The sequence below is a fragment of the Protopterus annectens genome, chromosome 2.part0 (assembly GCF_019279795.1).
Source record: "Protopterus annectens isolate FY-2018-M chromosome 2.part0, PAN1.0, whole genome shotgun sequence".
Taxonomy (NCBI): Eukaryota; Metazoa; Chordata; order Ceratodontiformes; family Protopteridae; genus Protopterus; species Protopterus annectens.
Window position 1 is genome coordinate 1,055,102,855 of NC_056728.1, and position 13,669 is coordinate 1,055,116,523.

A 13,669-nucleotide genomic window follows, 5' to 3' on the forward strand; every position below is an offset into this window, starting at 1 on the left:
GTGAACTCATTAGAATTGCTGAATATCAAACTTTTGACCTTGTGTAGCAGGTATAAGCAATGTGTAGGCACTACCTCAGTGTTAGTTGCTAATGGATTGCAACTGTGAATGATTACTGAGAGGGAGAAGGAAGACACAACAGCAAATCAGACTAACTTACCTGCAGTGTGTGTGTGTCACCCAGGATACACTTTCAAAGTGCAGGAGTAATTATATCAAGATTTTAAATGGAAGTGAACAGCACATATTTCTAATTTTTGGTCACTAACAGCAAAATTCTCCTGCCTTTGCTGAATATTGTTTATATTTTACTGTCATGTAATTCTATCACATTTAATGACAGTGATACAAAATGCCCTATAGACTGCATGTCTGAGAGTACAGTATAGATAAAGGAAGAATAAACACAATACAAAGAACAATGTAAATGTAATTATAAACACCAATATGTATAGCACTGGAGCTCATATGAATTATTTGTGTGACTGAGGGTATACTGACCATTATGTTTCTGCAACACTCCTATGAACCTATTAAGCTCCCACTTCATGTAGAGTTTCTCAATGACCATATTTAAGTGCAACCTTGGCAATTAGATGGGTGACTGTAAAGTCACCTTGGAGTTGGCACCTATGTCACTCATGGACAGGGGCAGTCAGTGCTGATCATAGAATTGCTCTGTTAACAATGACCATCTAACTCTAGTCAATTAGCGTGCATGGGTTTTTACATGGCTAGGCTTGTAAAGGCCCTAGGGCCATTAGCTTAGTAACTTCCTATGAACCTATGTAATTAAAATTGTCTTTTCTGGCTTTGGATGGAATTCACACTTCAATAATAGTTATATACACATGAATTTATAAACCAGTACCTTGTCAAGTCACACAGACATAAGTGGTTAACCCCTCACTCTGTCATGTATATATAATTAAAGAGAATGTCTGATAAGCACTTCTTATGTGGCAAGTATGAAAAAACACCTATGTCGAAGAATGTTTTATCTGTTTTATATAGGTTTGAATCCCACATTATACAAATTACTTTTATCAGTGTGTAAAGATACCAAAAAAAAAAGTGTCCCGCCATACAATTTATACACCCAATACATCTGCAAAATTAAAGCACGTAACAGTTACAGCAGCAGCCAACCCATAAACTAATGGCAACTGTCAAATTACCCTTCCTATTTTATAGACTGCCTTCTTCTCTGTTTGATACTGTTACTCTCCACTTAACATCACACAAACATGGTTGGCATGGTTGTTCGGGTTTGTGACTACTGGTAAAATGTGATATCTTGAACTGGTAGGAAAAACACTCTAACTGTTGCTGTTTGACCTGCCCAGACATGGCAAGAGCTAGACTATTCATTGAGCCCCTTGTAAAGTGCCACAGTCATAAGTTGCTGTGCGGGGGGGGGGGGGCTACACTGGGACTCAATACAAATCAGAGGCTTGGAATAGTCTGTCCAAGGCTGTCTCCAGTGCGACTGGCATTCAACCCACTGCAGAGCAATGCAGGCACCACTATAATGACCTGAAAAGATATAAGCTGTGACAACTCAACCAGTGGGTGGATGAGTTTAGGACTTCTGACCCCCACAGTTGTGTAAGTATACAGATAAAGGTACTATAACTTATATAGAAAGTTGGATATAGCTAAGACTGGTATGCATAATACTCTTCCATTTTTCATTTACAGCCTCCCTGGAGACAGCAGTGAACAGAGATGCCTATGCTGAGCATTTGGACAGACTGAGAGATGCAGGGGGTATGTATGCAGCACAGAAGAATATTATTTTATCTAATATATTGCTCTTGCATACATGATTATCAAAGTAATCATGTGCATTTTAACGGTAAAATCAAGCATGCACGCTTTCTACTGTAACTCTACTGTAACCATAACTTTTTCTCCCAACTCTTTCCCTCTCTGCTCTTCTCTTCCTCCCTCCCTTTCTCCTTTTCCACGTCATATTCAGCCATCCACCTCCCCCTCTTTCTTCTCTCTTCTTCTCCTATCTCTTCTCCTATCTCTTCTCCCTCTGGTCATTTCTCCCCTATCTCTCATCCCTCTAACACCCTCAGGCATCCCAGGTACTTTGTGCCCTGCTGTTATATTTCTACAGTAGGAACAACTATATCTGTGAATATTTACTTATGTTTTATAACTTATTTGTTGAGTTTTATAAATTGTATCTTTAAATGCTATGTTCTTATCTGTACTTCTGTTTTACTATGTAAACTACAACTTTGATTATGAGTATTGTCTTTGTGGAGCTTTTCTCCCCAGGACTCCATTTTTTTAAACAGGTTCTTCTTGGCCCAGTGGAGCATCCCGGTAAACCAACTGCAAATAAAATATAAATATAAATAAAATAAATAAATGGAAATAAACTCAAGCCAACTGTAGGAGTCAACTGTAATAGTGTATTCAGATGTAGATCAGGGGAGGTCATCGTGCCTCTTTATTCATCCCTCATCAGGCCCATAATTGAGTACAATGCCCCTTTTGGGATGTACCTTACCAGACACCTGCAGCAACTGGAAAGACCCCAAAAGTACCTCACCAAGAGGATCAAAGGGCTCAAACAGATGCCATATGCTGCCCGGTTAAAGAAACTCCAGCTCTACTCAGTGGCATACCGCCTGCTCAGAGGCGATCTGTGCCTGACGTATAAAGCCATGTCCAACCCGGAATTAATGGACATGCTGCACCTCAGAAAATCCAAATCCCATCGAGCTATGCTCGAGACTTGAACCTCAGCGCTGAAATAAATAGGACATGCTGGAGGGACAGATTCATAACCCAGAGGCTCCCTTCACACTGCAATAAAATCCCAGTCCATGTTAGGCAGAGTCCCTCACTGACTCTCTTCAAGAGGAATCTTGATGAGTGGATGGGAGATAGTAGGTTTACCCCAGGTATCACTTCTGTGTCACTGTTAGACAGAGGCACAGTATACTAACCTCGAAAAAGAGCATAGCAAAATTAATTTAAAATGGGTGGTGAAAGCCAAACACACTCTGGCTAGGCTTATAAATGCCCTAGGGCAGATAGCCTAGTATGAACCTATGAACCTATGTATATTGTAAAATAATTTAAAATTATTACATGATAATTTCAACAAAAATGGCATACATGACATGCTGTTATCTTAATATGTATTATTTGATCAAGCTTATGAGCAACACATACATATTGTAAGGAATACTTGGAACAATATCAGTTATAGTTTGCAGTTGTTAAAAAGTATACTTAATGTAAAAGTAAAATTATTTAAATCATACTAATTTATTGTGTGTCACATATTATGGTACTAATTATCTTCTTTTTTGTCTCTTACCCCCACCCCTTATCTCTTTTTTTATTTTTATATCTGTGGTCACAATGTTCTGATGTCATCAATTTCAGACAGCTCACAAAATGACTTACCACTCAGGGAGATAGGCCAACCAGTGCAGCTCAGCCTGCACCCCCTCCGATGGCTGCTGCACTGATGCCCAACACATCTAAGTCTGAACCTGGCAGTGCTGCCTCTGCATCCCCTTCACTACCTGGGCCCTCAACATCAGGTAGCATTACCTTGGCAACTGGTGCAGTGATACCCTCTGGGAGTGTTAGCAGAGATGTTGATTTTGTCACCCACCAGGACATACCAGGCATGGTGTGTGAGGTTGTGAAAAGTACCATTGGTGCAACCCACAGCTGGATGGAGAAGATGATCACCAAAATTATGGGCAACAGAAAACATCAAGCACTCCAACAGCAAGCTGAGGAGGGGGACACTGATGACAGTTCTTAGGGTGAGGACTAGATTCTCACTCTCCCCATGTTTGACAGACATGGACATCCAATGCCCTCTCATTATTCCAAATCATACTGTTCCTCATCGTTATTGTCTCTTTTCTTGTTTGACCTGTTTGTCTACATCCTCTTCATCATCTAGTCTACTTACCTGACCATGACATAACTACATCCCTTACCCAACATTCCTCTCTTACTGAAGTAAAAACACAAAATGGGCACCTGTTGCAAAAAAAAAAAAAAAAAAAAAAATCATCCCATACATACCTGTTCACTTCACACATGTGTTTTCCCAACACACTCAATTTGGTCCAATCGGCCATACATTATGGAATTGTTGTCCCTCATCTTTGTTGAGGTGACAGTCCAAATTCATCCAATAATCTATCCATGTACATTTTATACTGGTGAAGAAGTGCATAGCTACGGTTCTTTCCTAATTCCATCCTGCACCTTCCTATATTGCTTCTCCTATGTTCTTCCCCTGCTTGATCCCCATTTCACCACTTTTCTAACTACCCCATTTTCAGTATTTAATCTGGTCAAAAAATAAAATCACACACCGCACACATAAATAATACATCCTCAATGAAGCCCTTCATATTTTGTCCTATGTGTTTGCATGGAGTTTGGCATCCAGCATCAATGCTGTAAATGGCTCTTCACATCCTCTGGCACAGTGTGGTTACCTCAACGCAATACTGCTTAAACCTGCTTAAGCCTGCTGCACGAAGGAAACACACAGTTATAGTAGAATAAAGGTACTTATATTAAAATGTTCATATAATTATTAATTTAGACTGATGACTGAATAAATATGTAAACCCATATGTGTACTGTTGATATGAATCACTTGAGTACTGTTTTTAAACAGTACTTCACTGTAGTCATTCCTTCTCACATTTCCAATAATTATCACATGTAATTATTTAATTACATCATTAATACATATGTACAAAAATTTAATACAACTGGATTTAAAGCCTGTATCATCTATGCTCAAAACAAGAGCTTACTGTTATTACACCTGCTGCTGCAGGATTAGCTAGGCAGCAGATGCTTTTCTTTCCACTCAGTACTGTCCAAATTGATGAGTGGCACACCTCGCCACATATGTGGAGGAAAGCTGCCAATGGAATTCTAATAAGTTTCTCAGTGAAGCAGACACCCATGTTTGCTTGATACTTAACTACACACAAATGAGGAAAGCAGTATACATACTTTTTTAAGACTATACAATTTTTGACACAACATTTCTGATATGAGCACCATAGTATCTGTTGTCTGTGTCTACCATAGCTAGTATGGATAAGTACTTCTCATCTTCAAGTAGGAGTCCTTAAATGTGTATCTCGCATGCGCAAACACTTTGCCATTGATCGTGCAAACCAGCTGCTCAGTGTTGTGCTATGGAAAGTGCTTATTAGCATGCATTACTTATGTTTACTGCCCAGTTAGTCTTCATCCCATTAAAATCCATGTAAATCACAACCAAAGGAAGGTACTTTTAATGATTGAACACATAATTACACTCAGTCATGTGTTATCTGCGCCCATGTACTTGAAAGGGTTCCCTTATTAAGTAAGCAAATGCTTAATACAGCGGAGGCTGTTTAATCGACAGCTAAATGTTGAAATGGCAAAATCCTGAAGACATGGAACAGTGATATTTTTTTCCAGGGGGAAAAAATCACTGGGCCGTTTTCGGGACTTTGCCATTTCCTCCACTGTGGAGCAATCTCAGAGTTGGTATATTTAAGTATATTTAATTAGGGGGAGTGTGGGGGAAAAATCACTATTCCATTTGTTCAGAATTTTATGTTTTCAATTTTTTTGGGTCATTTATACAGCGTTCACTATTTTAAGCATTCACTGTTATAATATAGACCTCTTGAAAGTTGGTATGTCAGTACTAGTTCCCAAATGTCAATTACACTACAGAAATGAATAGCCAAACTGTATTGTTACATACCATGTACACTTTTATAATGACAATAGACATTTAGATTGTCTTATACATGTATTAAAGTGGACAGAAATTCTTCACAAATATGAACACGTACACACACAGTTGCATCCATGCTGATCACAAAAAAGAATGTGTGTGTGTGTGTATGTGTGTGTGTGTGTGTGTGTGTGTGTGTGTGTGTGTGTGTGTGTGTGTGTGTGTGTGTGTGTGCATTTGTGTGTGTTTGTGTCTGTATGTGACAATAAGTGTGCAATGTACACAACGTACTGGGAAACAGCTAAATGTGCTTCATTTGTGCTTTATGCATTCCTGACAGGTTTTTCGCATGTAGTTTAACAACCTATCTCTTAAAGTATACCTGCACATTTTAAACATAATAGGAAATGGTGCATCTACACTTTGCACACACTTTCATTACAAGATATGTCACCAGATCATATAATAATGATGATGGGATCATCTATAAATACCACTATGACAAGGCAAAAACATACTTTACGAGTGTTGCAATCATTAACTAGTGTGTTTTGGTTATGTGTGTGTTAAATTAGCACAGCAGCCACGTTATTTGTATGTGTGTGTGTGTGTGTGTGTGTGTGTGTGTGTGTCTCTCTCTCTCTCTCTGTATAAGTGCGTGTACATAGTAAGAGGGACATCAGTCTGCATTCTACTAGTTTTAATCCAGTCATATGCAGAACTAATATGTTGACAGTTATGCATGCCTACACAGCCATTTCATACAAGCCTCCTAACATCTTCTTGAAAACAACCAGTGAGGATGTCATACACTAAAATTGTTCAGCAGCCGTGTAAACGACAGACTTGTGCTGTGGCACCTGCATTAAGTGCTGAGTTCTCTAGCTAATTTACCTACGTAGGTAGTGGTTCTAATCTCACTGGTGTGTCTGTGTGTGTGTGTATGTATGTGTCTAACCAGAGAGGTGTAAGTGTGTATCCTACTGACAGAAATCCCACAGAATAGAAATATTTTGACAGTTGTACATGGCTACCCATCCATTTCATACAGACCTCACAACATCGTCACTCAAACATTCAGTAATGATGTTGTCCACTATAAATTATCCAGCAGCATTGTGAAAGTCAGACTTGTGCTGTGGCACTTCTGTTAAGTACTGAATTCTCTGGTTGGGGCACCTAGTTAGGTAGGGGTTTTAATCTCACTGAGGTTGATTGGTGTGTGCTTGTGTTAAGTTGGTTCACATTCAAAAAACATTTTAGAACAATGTGTTCTACTACCATCTTTTTCTCATCAAATGCTGCTGATGTCATCAGCTATAAAGTGTTGTCTGACACTGTAAAAGTCAGATGTGCTGTGGTGCTTGCATTAAGTACTGTGCTCTGTAGGGAATTAGATAGGTGTTTGTGGTAAACTGGTGTGTATGCCTATGTTCAGTTCACATTCAAAACAGCATGTGAGACACTCATACTACCATCTTCTTCTCACCAGACACTAGTGATGCCATCAGCTATAAAGCATTGTCTGACACTGTAAAAGCTGGATTTGTTTTGTGGTGCTTGCATTAAGTGCTATGTTCTGTAGGTAGGTAGGGGTTCTACACTCACTATGGTTAATTGGTGTGTTTGTGTGCATTTTGGCCCATATTCAAGAGACCATTTTAGAACAGCATGCAATACACTTCTACCGCTGTCTTCTTCACATCAGACATTGCTGATGTCATCAGCTATAAAGTGTTTTCTGACATTATGAAAGTTGGATTTGTGTTGTGGTGCTTGTGTTAAGTGCTGTACTCAGTAGATAGGTAGGGTTTCTATTTTCACTGCAGTCAAATGATGTGTGTGTGTGTGTGTGTGTGTGTGTGTGTGTGTGTGTGTGTGTGTGTGTGTGTGTGTGTGTGTGTTTGTCTCTCACTGAAGTCAATTGTTTTTTGTGTGCATTCAGCAATCAGTATATGAAAATTTTGGAATGACATGTGAGCCCACAGCTATGTCAGACACTCCTCAGAACATCTTCATGTAATATACACTGATGATGTAATTCTGTATACCATGCATTCTGACAGTGTTCTAGACACGTTTGTGATGTAACAGTAACATTAAGTACTGTGTTTTCTAGCTTCTTTACCTATATATATATATATATATATATATATATATATATATATATATTTATATATAAAATCTGACAGCAGGCAACTTGATTGGGTCTACATCCAAATATCACTTCTGAGACAATTTTACACAGAGATGTGACTCCACATCCATGTCAGACAATCCTCCCAACATGTTCTTCTTAGCATACAATGATGCTATCATACTTCATAAAGCACAAAATAACAATATTAAAATCACACATATGTGGTGCTGCTAGAGTTACATTGCATGGTATTCATCTTCTATACCTACACAGGTGTAATGTTCAAATCAGATCCAATGTACTGCTGTATTTGTGATTGCTGGTACATTATGGCCATTGTATGATTTTCTTAAATCACTCTTCTTTTCAGTACCACTCAGGAGAATCTTTAACATAGCTCCATGCATCCACCATCCTCTTTTTTTCCTCTTGTCACATTAAATCTTTCCTGCAGAGGAGTGCAGGATGTCCTTATGTCAAATATACATACACACATCATGAATTTCTTTCAGAATGTGCTGAGTAAGATTCTTACTTACTTGAAAAGTTACATCAAGGACACTGGTAATTTTCTGATACAACTTTATGATTGGTATAAAAATAAGACATCTAGTAAGGTTTATTTTCTAACTCTGGATATTACATCATTGTTTACTGCAATTCAGAATCAGTACAGAATTGAAGCTATTACAGAGTTATTATATCAGTATAAATTACTACCAAATAGAGAAACAGAAACAATGTGTGAGCTTTTGGAGCTAGTTTTAGAGAATAATATATTTATTTTAATGAGTAGTTGTACCACCAAATAGCTGGGGTACCCATCATCAACACATATACAAACCTTACACTGAGTAAATGGGAAGAACAATATGTTTATAATGGACCAGAACATTTTATAAGTAAGATTCCATTCTTCAAAAGATTTGTGGACAATGTGTTTTTTATTTGAGAAGGTAATTCTTAGGAACTTAATGAATTCATAGAATTCTTGAATAATTCAACTGAATTCTTAAATTTTAAGATGAATTTTTCAGCAAATGAGATTAATTATTTAGATATTAACATAAATTTTGATGGTGTGACAATTAATACAAGCATTCATAGAAAAGAAGTTCAGGCAGATAGATTTTTGCATAAGCATAGTGTGCATGCTAAGCATAACTTTAAAAGCATTTTGAAGAGTCAATACTCATGAGCCTGTAGGCTGAACACAGATACCACAGGATGCATTCAACAAATGAATGAAATGTCCATAGAGTTTACTGAAAGGGGATATGATTATTATCTATTACAAAAAACTAGGGCTGAGACATTACAAGTAAGGAGGGATATTACAAACCCCGTTTTCTTTCAGGAAAGTTTATATAGTATGGGTTGTCATAGTAATGATGAACAGAATACTATGCACTATTTAACTACCTATAATAGGTGCACTGGGTCGATTAAAAATATAATACTGAACAACTGGGGCATTTTAAGAGCTGTGCTTGAGCTCAAATGCTTTATTGGTGAACAGCCAAGTTTTGCTTACAGAAACTGCTTAAGTTTAAAAATTGTTTTATGTTGTAAAGATATAAAGTTTGATGTTAGAAGAAATTTCAGTAGAAAATATGGAACTTTCCCTTGTTACAGCTGCTGTAGCTGTGATAATATATGCTCACAGAATATTTTTTATACATCCTAGGACAGGAAAGGAATATACTTTTAAATGCTCAGTGACATGCAATACAACAAATATTGTTTATTTTGCTACATGCAAGCAATGTAAAAGTTTTTATATTGGCAAGTCTAGAAGAAGATTAAAGGAACAAATTATTGAGCATCATTCTGAGATGCATGGGGGCATTCAAACTAATGCATAGTGAAACATATACTGGATAGAGGGTCTAAGCATGACTTTAACTTTAGAGTGACTGAGGTAGTTTCTCTAAGCTCTAGATGTGGTGACCTGGTAATAAGCTGAAAGTGAATGAATATAAATGGATTATTGGACTACAAGCTGACAAGCTGATGAGAATTAATGCCACTGTAAGCATAAAACCTGTGCTAAAATATAAGCAATCATGTTTAAAATGAAATGTCCCTACACTATATTTTTGTTTGAGAATAGATAAACTGTGGGCCGGATTCACAAAGGCTTGCACGGAGTCTTAGAGTAGAGAAAGACTCCATGCAGCCATCATGTCCGACGAGCGATCCAGGAACAGGCTGTAGGGGCGTGTAAGAGAGCTCCTAAAACGGCTCTTACACGGACAGGGCTGGGATATGCAAATTACCTCAATTGCAGGTGAAAGGCATGCAAATGAGGTAGATTTGCGATTCAGGAAACCTGAACGTGTCTGAGTAAGAGCAGTGTTATTTGCAGAAATGTACTCAGTTGACAACTGAGTACCATTCTGCAAATAGCAAAACGGAGCCATGACAGCTCCAAATAAAGGTTGCATCCAGTGCAGGAAGCATGCCAATGGCCAAATATACGGCCATGTGAAATGTTTCCTGATGCAAAATGAAAATAATAATATTTTATTTTTTTCGCTGATTTCCGATGTTTAAGCGTAGCGCAGAGCCGCGCAAACGGGGTGCACTCTAAAACCCAGAATACTAAAAATTAAAACCAACAAATGTGGATTTTATTGAAATTGTTAATGTACAATGCAAGGGAATGGCAGGCTGAAGACAACATGGCCACCGAGTAGAGGTTGCTAAGGGGGTGAAGCTCAGTCTAAGACATGTAACCAAGCCTTAGTAGGCAATCCTATGTAAATGAGCGTAAGGATAGTGAATCACAAGTTTACATAGCAAATGAGAACTGTCAGTGGAGTGTAGGAGTAGGATATGGGGAGTAACAGAGTAGAAGATAGGTGACATCATGAGGGGGGTATGTATGAAAGAAGTGAAGCTCATTGGAGCAGAGTGGCATGTGTCAGCTGTCATTCACACATCATGGAAAGAAGTGTGTCAACAGGTAGGCTAGGGAAAGGCAAGAAATGGAAGGTGTATGCCTTGGATAACACCAAAGTTTCTTGCTGAGTGGGTATGCGCTTGTGCGCGTGTGTAAACCTGAGTAAAACAGAGTGCACGCTTGTAAGCATGAGTGCACGCGTTTAAGCCGGAGTAAGCATGTATAAGGCTGTTTAAAGAGTTGTAAGCGCGTTTGCACTGGTGTGCACACGTTTTAACCTGAATAAGCAAATTTTAGTCCGTGTAAGCATGTGTGCATGTGTGTTAGCTGCTGTGCGTGTGTTTGCTCTTGTGTGCGTGGTGTGCGCTCCCCCCCTGAGGAAACAGAAAGGAAAAAGGAAGCACAACAAATAGTAGGAAGCTACCAGGGAGTACTAGCAGAGCTAGCAGGTGAAAACAATCATAATCAGGCAATTACACAGGCAGTACACTAGCCCAGCCCAGCCTAGCACTTAAAACTCTGCAAACAACAGTCCATTATGTTTCTCACAACAGACACTGCAGTAAGCTAATAGAAGTGAAAAATGAAAAAGCTTTACTGAGACAAAGAAATGTTAGGGGCTGCCATTGCTGTTATAAGGTGACATATGCAACATGCTGAGGGTGGTGACAATGTAAATGCTGCTGGACAACCCACAGTGAGGAGACGGAGAAGAGTGCACAGGCCCAAGGTAACCTACCAGGGGCTACATGAGCTGGAGATAGTGGAGCGCTATAGAGTGGACAGAGACATCCTGCAGCAAATTGTTGAGCTGTGCAGGCCATGCCTCACACACAGAATCAACAGAGGGGAACCCATCCCAGTGGAAACCAAGGTACGTGTTGGCCTAAGAATATTAGCAACATGTACCTTCCAGAGACCAACTGGTGACATGATGGGGATATCACAGGCATCAGCATCCAGGGTACTACACCAGTTCCAGGATGCCATGTCAGCACATGTATATTTCCCCAATTCCCTTGAGGTATTGGCCAGCAATATGCATCTCTTCCAGCAAATAGCGGAATACCCTGAGGTAGTGGGTGCAATAGACTGCATGCACATACACATCAAAGCACCAGCAGGTGAGCGGGGTAGGGTCTACTTCAACCGCAAGGACTTCCCCTCCATCAACTGCCAGGTCATGTGTGATGCCCAGGGCATAATACTGAATGTGTGTGCAGGCTGCCCTGGAAGCTACCATGATTCCCATATCTGGCATCTGACACAGCTGTACCAGACATTTGCCAATGGGGACATCCCACATGGTCACCTAGTGGGGGATGCTGGCTATGCACTGGAGCCGTGGCTAATGACACCCATCAGAAATGTACACACACCTGAACAGGAACGCCATAATGAGGCACACACACAAACACGTAATGTAATAGAGCATGTGTTTGGGCTGCTCAAGTCATGGTTCTGGTGCCTGGACACATCTGGTGGAGCCTTGCAGTACTCACCAACTACATGTACCCAAATTGTCATGGTATGTGCTATGCTACATAATATGATCCTGCAAAAACAGCTGCAGCAGGACCAGCATAGGCCTGGGCCAAACAGCCCCCCACCATTGCCAAGGCCATCACAGGCAGAACGTGACTTGGAGGAGGAACAACCTGAGCCTGCCCCAGTAGACAGAAGGAGGTGTGCCCAGTATGCTTTGGCCTTGGCAAAGAGGCAACGCATTGCACATACACTGGCTCAGTAGGAAATCTGGAAATGATACCTCTCTCTGACTCACACATATAGTAAAAGGGATGCCTAAGTTGACACTACCTGCTTTCAAACATGTACAGGGAGTGTAGTATGTGCATCCGACATAGGCAGCCCTGCAGCACCACCTAAGGCATGATTGCCATCTGTTAAGTAATATAAAGCAGTATTTACCACCATGTAGTATATGCAAACAAAATCGCACACACCAACTAGCACAACTGTGGTCAATGTTCAGTAATATTGGGCAACGTCCAGCAATGTTGGTGAATATTGAGCAATGTTGGACAAGCCTGGTCTAAGTAGGGCATAGCTGAACAAAAGCTAACATGCTCATATTTGCTTAACTGACCCTTAAGCAGTCTGGTCTGCTCAGTATGGAAATATAAGGCAGTGATGGGCCTCGAATCCAGGATACTGTGCACTATAGCCAAAGTACTGAACCACTAAACCATGACAGTATTGCAGTGGTCAGCCTGTATGAAGGAATGTTGATAAGTCTATGCAAAGTATTTCATGGAAACCCTGCAGGCACAGCATAATCCCTGTCAAGTTATGACACAAAGGTGAGTCCTGCAGTGAGAACAGAACCTGATTTCCAACACACACGGTATAAATGTTAATATTGGTCATGTTCACACACATCAACAAATGTAGTGGACCTCAGATAGGAAGATACTGAAAGGTCACACTGGGCATGCTCACACACTTGAATAAATGAGACAAATGTCAGGCAACAAAACACGGAATGGCAGAACTGGGCATGCTCACACACTTAGGCCATGTCTGAGTACAGCAGTGGGCCACGCATATCTGGCAGTTGCATGTGTTAACCCAGGAACCTGTCACTATACAGCAATCCGCCCTGTGCACACAGTTATATGACAACAGACACATCTATAATATAAGGAAACCCTGTCATAATCAAATATATTCTGCAGATATCGAAGTTGTTCATAGAAACTGGTAAAGCAAAGATGATAAAGACCTGCAAACAGTATCAGCAATAAACATTGTGCATCTTGAACATTAGCATAGGTTCAGAGGTCGATACTAGGCTATCTGCACTAGGGCATGTACAAGCCTAGCCAGAGTGTGTTTGGCATTCGCAGCCCTG